The following is a 15,893-nucleotide window of genomic DNA, read 5'->3' as shown; positions in this document are numbered from 1 at the left end:
ACAGCAGAGGCAGTGTATCTCCAGCGTCGCTGTGTGAATGTGGTAGGCCTTGTGGCTGCTTGTTTAAAGGTAGTAAACCAGGGTTTTTATGGTTTTGTGCAAAAATAACTCCTTGAAAACATGCACTATGACTGTGCAAGAGTTAAAAACGGATCTTCAGGGAGTGCTAGGAAGTTTTGTAAGCTCAGATCAGTGAAAACCCTTGCTACTGGGGCTGGATGAGGTATTGTTAAATTGTAGAATAGCAGCACTGAATATCAGCTTTTGGCATTTTGTTCAATGGAGGAGTGAAAGCAAGAATGCCTGCACTGCTTAGAAAGTGATGTCAGCATTGAACTGAAGGACAAGTTAATAATTTGGGTTTTGTGTATGGAACTGATGCTGTGGGGTTGCTGGTAAGGGGCAGTTACAGGATGCTGTGTGTGAGAGCCGACCCACGCAGGCATAGTGCACAGCAACAGAAGGTAGATGCTCCATTTCTGGAAGAAAAATGTGATTTTGCAAGGAAATGTTTCAAACAGGTAAGTGCTAGAGGCTGTGAATGCCAAGGGGCAGCGAGCAAGCAGCCCTCCACCAACAACACCAGTGCTTTCAGGGAGGCAGCAGGTCCAGGCGTTGGCACGGAGCAAGAAATGCTGAGCACAAGGTTGGCTGTGAATATTTCCAGCTCCTGACATTTTTCTCTTGAGCTGATCCGCTCATTTAAGAGAAATAAACTTCCAGCATGCAGCACAACCTGCATCACCTTGTCGTGTTCTCTGAGAGCACAGCCTGGTTTTGTAGCCCAGCAGGAGGAGAAAAATGGAGCTGTGAGTTGCTTTAGTTCTTCCTTGCGAAGGGATGGGTCTGTTGATAAACCACGACGCTCGTTTTGTGTCAGTTAATGCTATGACACATGAGGGTAACTTCAGCCAGCTTCTGTCTTTTTTGTCTTTCTGGTAGTGTTTGTTTATCAATGTTTACAGGGAATTGTCTTCACAACAGTCTCCGTATTATCGCTGGAGCAGATTTTATTCATTAAGCCCCTTGCAACCACAGAACTGATCAGAATACCAAGTATTTCACAACAGAGTAAACAAAGGCAAGCTTGCGGTCACAAGTACCCGACGTGTTCTCCCAGAGAGGCTGGGAAGCATTGGTTTCACGTTCCTGTCGTTGCTGTGGCTTCTAATTCCTATTGCTTGCAGGCTCGTGTTGGAGCAGGCAGAGCAAGGATGGAAGATACCATAAATTTCTCAGCATTTAAACTCGGGGAGTGTGAATCATTTCTTTCTTGGAATAACTTTAGTAGAAGAATAGAATCCAACCTGATGAGAAAAACGTGCAAAATCTTTTTCTTTTTCCTTTTCCTTCCCTGTTTCAGTGCTTCTTTTTCCAGCCTATTTTTATCATGAACACTTGGAGAAACCTAAGAAACTTGGAGTTGTAGCGCTTGCAGAATGAGAGCGCTGTGGAAAGGCATTTTGCTGGGAGGCTTGTTTTAAGGAACAGTAGACTTCCAACCAATTAGAAAAGAAAATAATTTGTCTGGGATAGTTTACATTAGATTCTGAACAATTTCGGCAACTTTGGGGATGTTAGAAATTGGTTGGATTTCCTTCTGAAGAGATGAAACATCATTCCTAATGTAAGTTACAGCGATATCAGATGTCAAGAGCATATGGAAGCTTATATCTCACAGAGGCGATGCCAGAAGGAGAGCAGTGTGTTCAGTAATTCCCTGGTTTTACAAGAAGTGGTGGATTATATTCACTTGAATTGTAGTCGGTTACGATGTCATTCTTGGGATGTTTTATCTTGGTGATTTCAAAATACTGAATAAGAGTAAAGCACGACAAGCTCAGCGAAGATAATTCAGAGGCTCTCAGCCCTAACAGAAATATTGACAATACTTTGTTGTTTTAGGACTTGGATTTATGGTTCTTGGGGATCTATTCCACTCCTTAATGTCATATAATCCACTGAGTGCTGAACTGAAAGCCAAAACTCCTCCTGCTCAGATCCTGTGCCTGCCATTGCTCAGTTGGACTTCAGTAATTGGTGTGAAGGAATACAGCCACTAACAGTGGGTGAGAAATGTGAGGCTGCGTGACAGAGCATAGCACCTTACTGCTGTAAGCACCGAGCCAGAGCAAGGATTTCTCATACAAAACGTGGAGCTGTGTGACACTCAGTCTGCTCCATGGCAGGCAAGGGTTCACAGTAACCTGTACTCTCTCTTAATTTCTGGAGATGTGAAGTTTACCCCTTTGTGGCATGTGGGAGATAGCAAGGAGATGACTTCAGTGTGGCTCATGGATTTCTAACTTGTAGTCTTACAAGTTATTAACGTGTTCTTTCTAAAAGTTGCTTTCATTTTGCCAGCAGGAACTGATAGTGGAAGGTTGAAAGACCTAGGGGCAAAAAACATTCATTTCTAAAGCATTTAAAATGGTAAATTTTAGAGTTTGTCATCAGTGATCCTGATGCTGCACCACCCAACCCTCTGTAGGCTGCTTCACTGGCCCTTCCAGCTTTGAGTTGACAGTGTGACAGTTAACAGCAATCAGGAAACCATTCGTCTGGGTGCCTCTTCTTTTGCGTGCATCTTTCATTCACTCTCAGTGCATCCAGCATTGCTTCATACTCTGCAGAATGAAGCTGTGTTGGGGTGCAGTGTTGAAGCAGGTATGTTGAGATTATCCAGAGCGAGCTTGGGCTGCGCCAAGGAGAAAGTAACTGTGGTTGTGCCATGGCCTGTGGTGCATTGCTCACACTTTACTGGAATTTTGTTGGACAACTCAAGTTGCCCAGTACAAAAACCACTGTTAGAATGCATAGAGGCAAAAGCAAACCTTTTGTGTCTCCTCTGCTGCAATCCACTCTTAAGGCGCCTTGAACTGAATGGAAAAGGTTGGATAAGCGGACCTGGATGAGTGTCAGCTGGAAAGCTTTTGTATTTATCCACCCAAGGAGTTGCTTTTAAAAACTTATTTACGTAAGCTTAATTTTGGATAATAACTGTTTGCTTTCAAGTGATTTGCTGCACTTACAGTGCTCAGCTAGTTGTACTAGCATCTTTGACTTCTGTAGATGCTCTCCTTATTGAAGGTCCTTTAAGATCAGCAATTAGTCTATTCTGATAAAGCTATTTATTCTTTTTTTGTTTTGTTAGCCTGGAGGAAATGTGGGATATATGTGCTAGAAATTGTAGAATCTCATTCCAGTTCTGCCACCATAGGAAACTGGTGCATTGCATTGTTTCAGTTTTCTTGCCTATGTGGGAGATATTTGCTGGTCTCATCTCTCTCCCAGGGTATTTTGCCACTCATAAAGTGCTTGAAACTAATACCAAACTTTCTGATAAGCTCTTCCACATGCCATTTTTATGGGAGTAAAATAAAAATGAGGTTATCTGGAATTGACAACAACTGTGAATTTCAGATTAACTGTGAAGTCTTTCTGCTCGAAATCAGTGCATCCCACTGCCTTGGAAAGATCTTCTCCTCCATTATTCATTACAAGGGCCTTAAAATTATACTCCAGTGACAAAGCCTTTATTTATTTTTAGACAATTGGCATCCACTTCTGGCTGACCTAGAATGTTTCTTTGATGACAATGTCTGTGATCCAGCTGGGTTTGCTGAATGGTTGAATAAACAAAGACAGATAGTAAAATGTGGGAAAGAAAAGGCTATTTTCATTATATTAGAGAATCTGTCCAGCTGAGTCCAGGCCTGATTCTACATGTCATATCTATAACAGTACACTTCAGTTAAGTGCCCTTGTGGTCTCTGCAGTATTTCTGGAATTTTATTATTATTGGATTTCAAGGTTACGAGAAGGTTAAGACCAAAAAGTTCAGAATGAAGGTGATTCACAAAGGCCTCTGCCTTCCTGAAGTATGCATGGTGTAGCTCAGGTTGAATACATGGAAGCCAGAGGATAAGTACGAGCCAGTTGTTTTCTACATTATCATCTTTTTTCATTCTTGTTTCATTTGCTGGCCATTTGTTTTCAGCAGCTTCAAAACCAGCTTAATTTTGAGAGGATAACTCTGCTGGTAGCAAAGAGCTCCGGGTCATAGAATGTACAGAAGCCTCTTGTTTTGACTGCATCAAATGGGTTTTTGAACTAAATGTTTTCCTGATCCAAGTTTTTCTTCTTCAAAACGAAGAACGTAAACCAGTTACCATGAGAGCAGCGTTGGAGGGCAACGGCTGTGATTCAAAACCCACTGCAAATGTAGAGGAAGTTGGTCCACTCTATGAGGCTGAAAACCAAGTAGCAAAGGACCTCCTTGCATCTATTTAAATGTAGTCATTACAAACAATAGTGATGAACAAACATCCTGATGCTGCAGCTCTGATACTTCTGGCACAGGAGGAGCCCCAGCGAGCCCTGGAGTTCCAGGGGACGTAGAGCTTGGGCCAATGAAAACCATTACTTCCGCCATTCAAAGCAATGGCACGGCTCGGAGTTCCAGCATGGATGTTGGGAAAATGTTTTTACGGGGAAAATACTTGCAATTTTTGTTTGGTGGTGGTCATTGCATGTCTGAACGAGGAGCGATTTTTCCAGTGTGTGTACGATAACCAGATGTGCTTTGGCCTTGAAGTGCAGCTGCTGTCCTACCAAGGCAGGGGTTAATTCTACCATGTGAAACTCTTGAGTACCCAACACATGCCCTGCAGGAGCCTTCTGCAATTGTAATCACTGTGTTTGTCTTGGATTTGGAGCTTTAAAGGATTTATTTAGAATCCTTTCTGTTTATCAGTTTCTAGAATGTAAAAAAATGGCCTTTCTTGATGACTTCAGTGAAATTTTCCATGGTTCATACTCTTGGTGGTAATAAATAAAATGTAATAAGAATAACTTATACATTTTTATAAGACTATTTTGGTCTTTTATTAGAATTTAATAACCCGGCCAAAGCTTCAATCAGAGCTCTTTAACATCAGAACAACTGCTCAGAATTGTGTAGTTGAAGGCTGATCCCATTGACTGCAGGAAAACATCACCTGTACCAGTGCCAAGGAAAGCATCCAGTGAGACAGATGGAACAAAGGCAGCAAAATTTAGCCATCCAATTGGGGTTAGGAAGTCGGTAAGAGCCAGGCACATTCTAGCTCCTATCCCTGTGCCTCTGCCTCTTGATTAGGTCTCTTGATTAGATACTGACTTGGCTGTGTGTCGGGTGCACCAGGTATGGTTTCTGAAGGAAAAAAACCCCACAAAACATTAAATAATAATGGTAAAAATTCTTAGGTTCTAAAAGAATTGGTTTTTTTTATAAATGAGAGTGACTTTGTATGAGTAAGATAGCAGTGAAGGATTGTCTCAGGAAACCAATGAGTGCAAGGTTGCAAATCCAGGCTGCTTTCTCCCGTGTCTTCATCCCTTCTTTTCCAATCCAAGAGTACCAGCAGTGTGCTTCTCAGTCATCCTTGACCATGTCGTGATGGTAATGATGGAGAAAAGGAACACTTTCTTACAGAAACTATCAGTTTGTGCTGTAACAACCTGGTTGGCCAAGATATCAGCATCTGTGGAATCAGCTTCCAATCAATCCTGCTCTGTCAGCATCATTTGTTACTACCAGTGGTTGTAATGGGCTTACTGTTATCTGCCTCTTCATTGCTGATTGCCTTCTGATACAGTTTAATAGATGGCTACATGGGTCTTTGAGTTTCTCTCTCCTTAGTTGTTTTTTAAGGTGAGGATGAGTTCACCCCAAAGCAGACACTGGGACAGCAGCCTGCAGTGCATCCTGCCATTTGGGATGGGGTTGGCCTTAGGTCGTACTGACAGTTGTAACAATGAAACTGGATGATTAAACAATAGTTTGGTGACAGTGGCTGCTGAGAAGACTGCCAGCAGCCCTTAATGCTTGGTGGCTGCTCCAGTGCAAGTCTGCAGTTCAGAATGTGCAGCTGAACAGATAAAATATCTGAACATTTCTTACCTTCTTTTTTTTCTCCCATTGAGTCCAAGGTAGCAGGAGCTGCTCTGCACGCCCAAGCACTGCCTGACTTCCAAGGGGCTCTGCAGGAGAGTGGTAGAGTTGTTCCAGCTGATCCTTCTGACTTTAATGGTAGGGAGGTAGGATTTGGTCATTGCAGCTCTTACTGCCTATGTGAGGGGTGAGCAAAAATGAAAGCAGTAATGAATATTTATGTGAGGGGAACAAAAGCCTAGCGAGGGGCAGAATCTATCGGCCACATCTTGTGTGTGGCTGCAGAAGGAAAAAGATCAAGCACCCATAACACTGGTTAGTTAGGTGTTAAGCATGCAGTTTCATGCCAGTGGTTTAAAGTCAGCAGGCCAAACCTTTGGTTCTGATCTGCAGGCTTAGCAGCAGCTCATTTTGTTTGCAGGAAACAACTCTGTGTGATGGGGAGTTGCTGTGCTGGTGGCATTGGCAGGTCAGCATGCACATCACCATGAATCCGTGTTTGCACCCTGTCAGCCCAGCTGCCTGTGTCAAGATTTTCCAGCCAAAATATAACGATACCAATGATGTGAGCCCTCCTGGCTGAGGTGTGCAGCTCTGGAGCTGCTGCTCAGGCTTGTTGCCCAGAGGGCCTTTAGGTGACCCTGCTGGCAAGGCTCTGGAGGCCGAAAAAACAGCGTGTTGAGACATGATTTAGTGACTTTCTAAAGCAATCTCTTAATTAAGGATAGGCTTCTGAATACACCAGGGCTCAGAGCATCTGCACTGCCGACACGCTCATCCAGCTCAACATGTGTGGGGCTGTGCACAGGACATTAGGGCTGGAATTGCTGCTTTTTGAGGTTCTGAGAGCTGCAGATCAAATCTTGCTGCTTTTTGACAGCGTGTGCACCGTTACTGCAGGGACGTTTAGCACTCATTTAGCTCGCAGTGATCAGCTTAACCTGGGCTGTGCCTTTCCTAAGCCCAATTCCTGGGTAGGTGGGGATGGTGGGACTGTGCTCATCGGTGCTCTCTGCCTCCCCCAGCAGCACCTCCACGTTGCTGTCAGGCAGCTGCAAGGTGCAGTGTTTCTCAAACTCTATTGCAGGGATGCAGTTTCTATTTCATCGTTGTCCTGGCATATTGCTGCAGTTCAGTATGTTATTAAAATAATAAAAAAGAAAGCTCTTAAAGTATATTTCTTTTCCATATTAACTCTTCATTATCCTGGGAATAACATCCTACAGCCACCTGCCTGCATGGAGAAAGGGAACACTTCATGGTGCTTTTATTGAAGCTGATAGCTGCAAAGCTGTAACACGTTCCCACCAAAGAGAAGAACAGATTGGATGTTCTATTGCTTTTTGCTTAAGAAATGGTAGAAAAACACCTGCAAAGCAGTTTGATTGCTTTTCTGATCCTTCATGCAACGTATGCCCTGAGAACATTCTTTGTTAATAATGCACTTTATTTTGGAGAACGATCCCAAACTCACCCAGAAGGGTAATGGATTACAGGAGATATGGGGAAAATACCCTACTGCTGAGTGCTTTCTGTTAATATTTTACTATCGATTAATATCTTGTATAGAATATTTTCAACCCAGGTGGATGGATGGAGGTATGGTTTTACTGCACTACTGAAACGTATGAGCTTATGGTACAATACTCTCTAACTTACTACTGCTGCTTTTAAAGCTGTGTCTAGGCTGAAGGATTTTGAGAAAGAAATTGATGTGAAACAGATGGGTGAAAAAAGCCCACGACTGATTTTTGTAATCATTTTTTTGCAGATTTTCTGATAGAAGGGAACTTTTTGCATAGAGTGCCTTGTGATTTTGATCTGATGATTCTGATGGCTGATGTTTGTAGGATCTGAAGCGACGGGGTTTTGAAAAAGGGTTTATGCATTAAAGAAAGGGGCTTGGAAGAGGCACAGCTCAGTTAAGCTGATCATTGCAAGCTGAACCAGTTCTGTCCCCACGGTAATGGTGCACGGGCTGTAAAAAGCAGCAGGATTTGGTCTGCAGCTCTGAGTCTGTAAAAGAAGCAATTGCAGCCCTGCTATTTTGCATACAGCCTCACGCGTGTTGAGCTGGAAGAGCGTGTCGGCAGTGCAGATACTCTGAGCCCCACTGTATTCAGAAGGGCTTTTCTTTTCCACTTAAAGGTGAGGGCTTTCTAACTTTTATCTGAGTCAGAGGGATGTTAGAAACCAGCGTTTCCTCTTCCACCTGCATGGCCAGCAGAGCCTTATTAAATTACCAAGAACTTTGAGCTCTGAGTGTTGAAGTCAATCATTTCCTTTGTCCAAGCTGCATTTCCAGCTGTATCTGCTTTATTTCAGTTTTAAGTCTGTTCAGGGAAGCACTGAGAAACACGCGTTTGGAAGGAGCACCCTGTGCAGTTGTGCTTGCAGATAGGAGGGTGCTCACATTTCAGCAGCAGCGCGGAGGATGCGCCGCTTCGCAGTGAGGAATTGCTCCCAGCACTTAGCTTAGATCCAGCATTGCCCCCTGAGCTGGTGAGGAGCGGGCAGTTGGTAAGGATTTACGCTTTTCTACTGTCTAGTCGTTGTCTTCTAGTCTTAGTTTTCCTAAATTCTGTGATTAAGTTTTTAATTTCCAAAATATCCTGATGCTGCTCGTGTTCGGTTTGGACTTTTTCCTAATTAGTGACAGCAGTGAAGAAAAATAATTGTCAGTTTCGGAAGCCTTCAATGTTTGCTTGAAGCATGGCTTCATTTAAAGTGCATTCAGCTCTGTTTGCTGTGGAAGCAGCTCATTTCCCTGCAGGAACAGCAGTTTCTGCTGGGGGTGCAGCAGCACCAACCCTGCATGGCCCACATTAATCCTTCATAGCTGGAACAGAGGGCAATGGCTGCACAAAGCAAGCTGCAGGAAGTGTCAGGAGGCGTCACTTACATTTGGAAGTGAATTTAAGCAGTGCAAAGAAGCAAATGTGAAAAGCATCTCGTGGTGCTGAGCTACGTTACTGAAGTGTAAGGAGACGTTTTGTACTCGGTGTCACAGTGCAGCACATGCAGCCCTGTGTCTTTGCAATGGTAACCCTTCCAACCTCTCTTAAAGAACTTCCAGCTCTGTGGTGTATTTTACTCCTTTGCCCTTGGCCACTTTCGTTATGCTTTTTTGTGTATAAGTTGGGGAAGCTAAAACTGATGGCCTACTGAAGGGCATAATCCTTAATACCATTTTGCATAGTGGGCAAGAATTGTTAATTTTTCTTCTTTCCGACTCCTTTTCATGTTCATTTAGCTGAACATTACCTCTGTTCCTGTATTTCTGCTTTCTGAGTGCCCACAGTTAACGTGTGTGTCTGTGTATGATTTCACACTGCTGGGGACTGATTTCACCTGTCGTTGTGCTGCTCTGCTCTTAGGGAACACAACATTTGGCTTCCGTCAGAGGTTTCTGCTGTATCAGAATGGTTTGTCACCTCCCTACATTTCCACATTCCCACTCATCTTTCTGAATATTAAGATTAAAAACATTAAAAAACGAAGAGCAGTTAAAAATCCCATAGCGTTTCTCTTGATGTTGGGATTCAATATGGGCTCCTTGGCTCAGGATTTCCCCTTTTGGGGATACGCTGAGTTGCTGCCATTCTCAATAGAAGTTTGCCTTTATATTTTTAGATACATTTGGAAAGAAACCTGTTCTGTAAATAGTATGTTTTGATTGGAAGTACCCTGAACTCCTTTAACGTATTCTTTTTTCAACAGTAAATATGACACCAGCTGGACGGAGGGCTGTGTTCCCCCATAGGCTGTTTATGTATACGCTGTGTTGCCGTTAAGCTGAGTGCAAGTTCTCAGTTGTGGGTATTATTCTTTTTCTGGGGAGGGGAAAAAAAATAATCATTCAAAACGCTCACGAGGAATTAAATTCATTTTGTAAAATCACTTGAGGGGAATTGGATACATCTGCTCCGCTCGTTCAGTCTTTGCAAATTGTATTAAATGCTCTCAGACGAGAAACATTCAACATCCAGCTGCCCCAGGCAGGCCGCGGGAGGCACAGTTGCATGTTTTCAAGCAGACACTCGAGGTCCCCCCAGATTTGGGCTGTAACCTTTTGTGCCACGGCTTTGCAGCGTAGCAGCAATGCAGTGCTGTGCTCAGTTCATGCAGTTTTATTGCAGACTGCAGGCAAGAGCAAGCTGAGCTGGGGTAAATTCTGACCAAAAGAGGCTGTAAACTGTCCTCCTTCCACGTTCGAATGCGCAGCAAAAGAAAGGAAAGAATTGTTTTCAACGAGGAGAAGCTTGCTGCACGTGTTGTTGTGTCTTTCCCTGCTGGGCTTACAGGGGAACGGGAAGAATCGTTTTTGTGAATGGCATTTATTTCCCTGCAGATAAAAATAGGCTTTCAACACATTTTCAGTTATGCACAAGCAGATAAATGAGGATGCAGCCTTCAGAGTAAGGGCACTTAGGTGATAATTGTCTGTAATTATTGCCGTGCTCCCATTGGAACAGGATTAAAGTGTAAGATTTGGGGAGTTTGGGGTTCCCTTTGGCCACATCCGATGTTCTGTATCCACCAGGAGTTGGACTCAGTGATCTGTGTGGATCCCACCCAACTGGGGCTATGCTGTGGTTCTATGAAAATGTTGCATTTTCAGCACAATTTCAACCCAAATGAATTCATTCACCAGTTAAGTCACCGTTTTCCTGATAGGTTTCGCTGCAGCACCGCAGTGAAAACAGATCCGACCACACAGGGGTTGGTGCAGAGGTTTTAGGGCCTAATGAAGCAATGGCTGTGGGGGTTCTGTGTGCTGTGCTGAGCTGACAGGGCAAAACGTGACAATGAATGGAAAAAAAAATTGAACTTTGGACCATATACATAGATGCCAAAATCATTGAGTTTGGGCTTTAACGAAGCCCAGTGTGCCCTCAAAGGTGCTCACCTATTCCAGAGTGCTGTGCAGGAGCTGAAGAGGCTTCAGTGATGGAGTTAATTTCATTTATAGCTTTTACAATTTTTTTTTCACACAGACTTGGATGCCGTTCTCTATTTTCAGTCTGTGTCTTTTTATGGGGAAAAAAAAAAAATCATATTAATTTTTCCCTTGAAAAAGCACTTGCCAAGCAAGTCTTTGTGACGTGTACCCAGGGGCCGTTTGCATAGGAAGGCTTCTCCATGCATTGCTTCAGACAGCTGGCAAGCCCCCGGCCAACAGCAGCACTGGCATCTTCCAACTTGAACCCTGCCCTCTTGAAAATGTAACAAAAGACAACTTCCATCTTTTCCACAGGTGATTCTTTTGAAAACCCAGATGACAAAAGCCTGGGAGAAATGGGAATGGATGTCTTGTGCGGGTTAAAAAATTCCTTTGCAGCTTCCAGAGGTATCTACTGGTAATAATCTGCCATACAACAAGGAATACTGCTAACTCAGCAGGCAGAGTAATTTGTTGCTTCTCTTCTAATCACAGTGCTCCTCACAAGCAAAAATGCTCCTTTATTGCTTGCTAAAACAGAAACAGGAATCTTGGAGAGCCTAGGTAGCGAGGGAATGAATCCCTCATGGGAAACCCATCCCTACCAGAATTAGTGGAAAAATAAAATCCAAGCCATAATGAGTCAAGAGGATGGGTTTGGTTTATTAGTTCCAAGAAACACCCGAGTAAAGGCTCAGAAAACAAGTGAACGTCAAGTGTGAGTCTGGCGAAGGCAAAGCATGGCCAGAAGAGGCCCAGGGCAGCAGGGCAGGAGCTGAGCCTCTTCCAGCAGTGCTGTGCTTGCAGGGCTTGGCTTTGCCTTTAGGAAACGAAAGCCCACAAGGCAGAGCTGTCACAGCCAGCACGGCGATCTGCAGTGCATAACCAGTACAAAATGGGTGCGTGTTCCTCGCGTGGCTTCGGTTGTTGTGTCCTGTGCAGGTTCATGCACTGAGTAGCAGCGGGTTCTTTCTAGTTTCTGCATAAAAGAACGTATCAATGGATATTGTGTATTTAAATGAAGCTGTTCTTTTGAATGTTTTTCGTGTCGTTCCTTCTCGCTGCCCTTAGCTACAAGTGTTTGGAACTGGAAACAGAGCCTAGGAATTTCCTAGAAAATAATCCGTCAGGGACAGGCACCAGCCTCCCCCGAGAAAGGGAAAGCTTAAACGTTTAATGGCTCTATTAATTAAGTTCAGTAATTTCTCAGACTGTTGAAAATGTGTAGACGTGCCTGACGGATCCGCTGGGTTATTCACCACGGGAGGCTCTGAGGTAGCGAGAGGTTTTTCTGATTGGGTTTTGGCAGTGTTTCAAAAGGGGCTTTAAGCTGATAAATGGAAAACGTGAGACGCGAGGGCTGCTGGCTCTCCCTGCTCTTAACACTTGGAGGGCTGCAGCGTGCTTTGGGCGGCATCAATTAAAAAGGTTTGAGATCAGAGCGCTGATGTGTGGGACCGTCTGTTGTGACACGGCTGTGGGTTTGTGCCCTGCTGTTGTGGGGTGGTTTGCAGGGCTGTGGGCTGGGTGCTTGTGCTCAGTGATGGGGCAGGACGTGGCCTCAGCACCTGCTGTGCCCTCCTTTATCGGAGCTTAGATTTAGAGGTGTGAAAGACAGAGGAAGAAAGCAGCGTGCACCCCGCAGGTACTGCGTATCAACCACCGTATCTTAGGGTACGTTCCCCTTATTTAAAAAAGGAATGAGGTGGTTCTTTTGCCAGAGCTGGGCTTGGTTTTGGCATCGCTTCCCACATTCCATCGACTTTGGCCTCCCAGAGCAAGGGGGGGACCCACAGAGATGGCTTTGGATGGAGGTAACGCAGCACCAATAGTGACAGCAGTGCAGGCTGACTGCCAGCAGAGAGGGCTCCAGGCAGCCCCTCCAACACAGCCCAGAGGGGATAGAGGGTGGATATGGGGTTACTGTATGCAACAAATAAGGTTCTTAAGAAAGACTGAAATGCAACGAAATCGGAGAGAAAAACGTCTGCTGTGAATGATCTGTATAATGATGTGAATGATGCTGTAATAATCTTTCAGATGATGTTCTGGAAGGTGAGGTTGATTGCAGGAAAAAAACGCATTTCCCATATTATTTTTAGAGTTGTTGGCACTCTGCTGACTTGGAAGACAGAACATCAGCGGGGCAAATTGGGGTTCATTGTGTTCAATGACGATCGCTGGGGTGGATTTACATCCAGCAATGCCTGCAGCAAGTATTGAATGTGGCTGCAGGAGGTGATCGCAGTCTGTGTTAAACGTATGAACATCTCAACAGAGATTCCTTTTTCATGTTAGATTTTAGAAGCTAAATCCCCAAGTTGTGGATTGGTGTGCAGGAATGCCTTGGATAATTCTGCTCAGCTCATCCTCTGCAGAGATGCTGTGTTCTCAGCTTCTCTCTACAAGAGTACTTCAAAAAGCTTATCTAAGTGAACCAAAGGTATACGTTTAGTGGATTATTTTAAACTGTAATAAGCCCGTGTGTGGGCAGCAATTTACAGAATTCAAGCAGATTTAATTCATGTATCTTGATTTCGCTTTTGAGTCTAATTAAATCGAATTGAGTGGAAATCACTTGAATTATGAATGAGATTGTCTGCTGAGGGATTTGATCTAGCTTGGCTTACTCTCTTAAAAATATTCTGTGCTCTAGATAGGCACTGCTAAGCGTTTGCATGTCTGGATAGCAGGACAGATAGACGGACTTGGGCACAACACCACATTTACCTTAATCCTAAGGGCTGCATTGTGATACTGCAGCTTCTGGGGGGCACCTTGGGTTTCCCTGCTTACCTCAGGTGCCCCAGCTCAAGTGTTTGATGCTCGCGTTCTCAGCAGACCCGTTCCTCTGTGCAAACAGCAGTCGTCCTGCTTGTCGTGCTTTGGTTTCATGCTGTTCCATTTCAAGCAATTGGGAGTTTTGCTGTTGGTCTGACAGGACCTGACTCAGACCTTCCAGTTTTCAGTGTCAGCTACAAAAATGCCATTATTTTAGTTGCTTGGTGTTCTTCTGCTTTGTGGACTCCGTAGTTGTTAGTAGCTGAATGCAGTGCTTGGTTACTGTGAGATAACCACACCGTGGGGGGGGGGAGCATTTTATTAATGTTATTATCCTACAACGCTGCTTTTCTTTGAAGCTTCCATACTGCACTTTGAGCGATGCAAATCTTAACTTAGATGCATTTTGAAACAGATTACCCTGTGTCATTTTCCATTGCAGCTGACAAAGTCCTGCGGTGCTGACATTCCTGGCTGCATTTCTTACCAGCTCACAGTGTAAGCATTCCCCAGCGCTCAGAGCTTTCTCACAGAGTCCCCCATAGGTCTGCTCAAGATTTGGGGTCTAGCACTGTGTGTGCAGTGCCCGTGGGTGTTGGGAGGAGACAGAAATTGGTTCAAATTGGCCAAATCTGAAAGCAAGACAATCTAAATGATTTTTAGTTTTTGGTTTGGTTTTTTTTTTAGAGAGAGAAATTAGGAGCATGTTGAACCGCTTTCCCTAACTGACCACGCTAGTGAAATATGTCTAAGTATGCACATATATCCATATGCTGTACAAAAAAAGCTGTGCCTTGGAAATGTTTTCACTGCGTGCAACGTAAGCATTTGTTAGTGATTTTTCCTAAGTTAGAGCTCTGCTGAGCTGTGCCGTGGGGTTGGGGGACAGGAGGTGGTTGTGCTGTCACAGAAAGAGCATGGCTGATTGGATTTGGCCCCTCTGTTTGCTGTTTTTGCAAGTCACCTATAGAAAGAAAAATGAGACCAAAGAGGAAGAGATCAAGCAGAAGATAAAGCCCTTTTATTCTGCTGAGGTTTTTTTCCACGGGGTGCTGTAAAAACGTACAGGAATGAGGTGTGGGGTGGAGCAAACGCTTTGGCGTATTTGTTCTCGGAGAGATGTTGGGAGGGCTCAAACTATGGAAAGTGAAAGAAAAAGTTGAACAAAACAGCGATGAAAAGAATTTTGTGAGGGTCAGGTGTTTGAAGCAGAGCAGTAAGGAGGAAAAAGTTACGTTTTGGACCAGAAAATATGGTAAATGAAACCAGAGATTTCACAAAGAAAATGGGTTTTATTTTTGATTTTTAAAGTGTGGAGTTAATTACTTTAAGGTGAAAGTGATGTGCCTTTGGGGAGCTTCCTAGGAATGACTTTTTGGAAGAATCCCTGTGCGTGTACTGATGTGCCCCAAAGCGCTCAGCAAACATAACGAAGATGAAAGCAGCATCTATAAAAGCAGAAAAAAACTTTGGATATGTCTGTATGCACGTGTGTCAGCACTTGTTTTTCCACGTGTGCAGATTTTGCTGGTTTGTTGCTTCATTATGGTTGCAAATTAAATTCTGTCCAAATGATCCTAACGAGCGCGCTGCAGTCGCCTTCAGCTGAACGCGGCGCTGCCTTTCTGCAGGGAATGCACTGCTCACAAACTTCTCCTCTTACCAAGAGCATAACCAATAATTGAAATGCAGTTTAAGGGACGTGGTATTGTCGGTTTTAAAGCTGAACTCTTTTTGCACAGAGGGGTGTGATTTAAAAGGCTCAGATGTGCGTTTCGGCTGCTGTTGCACCGCACTGTGTCAGTTCTGTGTTGTCTGAATCCACCAGCAATTTTGGGGAGGATCTCAGGGGTCTGATTGCAGATGCGAGGTACCAACATTGAATCTTATGAATCATAGAATGACCTGGGCTGAAAAGGAGCACAGTGCTCATCCAGCTCCAACCCCCTGCTGTGTGCAGGTCACCAACCAGCAGCCCAGGCTGCCCAGAGCCACATCCAGCCTGGCCTTGAATGCCTGCAGGGCTGGGGCACCCACAGCCTCCTTGGGCAACCTGTGCCAGTGCCTCACCACCTCTGAGTGAAAAACTTCCTCCTCATATCCAACCTAAACCTCCACTGTCTCCATTTAAACCCATTCCCTCTATGTAATTCTAAAAGTGCATTATAAATTGCTATGATTTTGAAAGTGCGTTAATTAATGAATGAGGCTGTTGTCTGTGAGTTGCACGCCATC

The 15,893-nt window shown here is 44.2% G+C and overlaps 1 protein-coding gene across 8 annotated transcripts in view; it reads left to right on the top strand.

The window, feature by feature from the left end:
• The window catches only part of BANP (BTG3 associated nuclear protein), a 126,403-nt gene that overhangs the window by 84,869 nt on the left and 25,641 nt on the right, over positions 1 to 15,893 (top strand). Inside the window, exon 13 of one of the 8 annotated variants that reach the window (XR_008207602.1) lies at positions 1,906 to 8,455. The exons of the other annotated variants lie outside the window; for them this stretch is intronic. The gene's annotated coding sequence lies outside the window, so the exon portion shown is untranslated. The remainder of the gene's footprint in view (positions 1 to 1,905; positions 8,456 to 15,893) is intronic. 8 annotated transcript variants of the gene reach the window in all.

The sequence above is a fragment of the Tympanuchus pallidicinctus genome, unplaced genomic scaffold (genome assembly GCF_026119805.1).
Source record: "Tympanuchus pallidicinctus isolate F22 unplaced genomic scaffold, pur_lepc_1.0 scaffold22, whole genome shotgun sequence".
Lineage (NCBI taxonomy): Eukaryota > Metazoa > Chordata > Aves > Galliformes > Phasianidae > Tympanuchus > Tympanuchus pallidicinctus.
The sequence above is the reverse complement of the archived record's forward strand: the minus strand, read 5'-3'. Positions and strand labels throughout refer to the sequence as shown.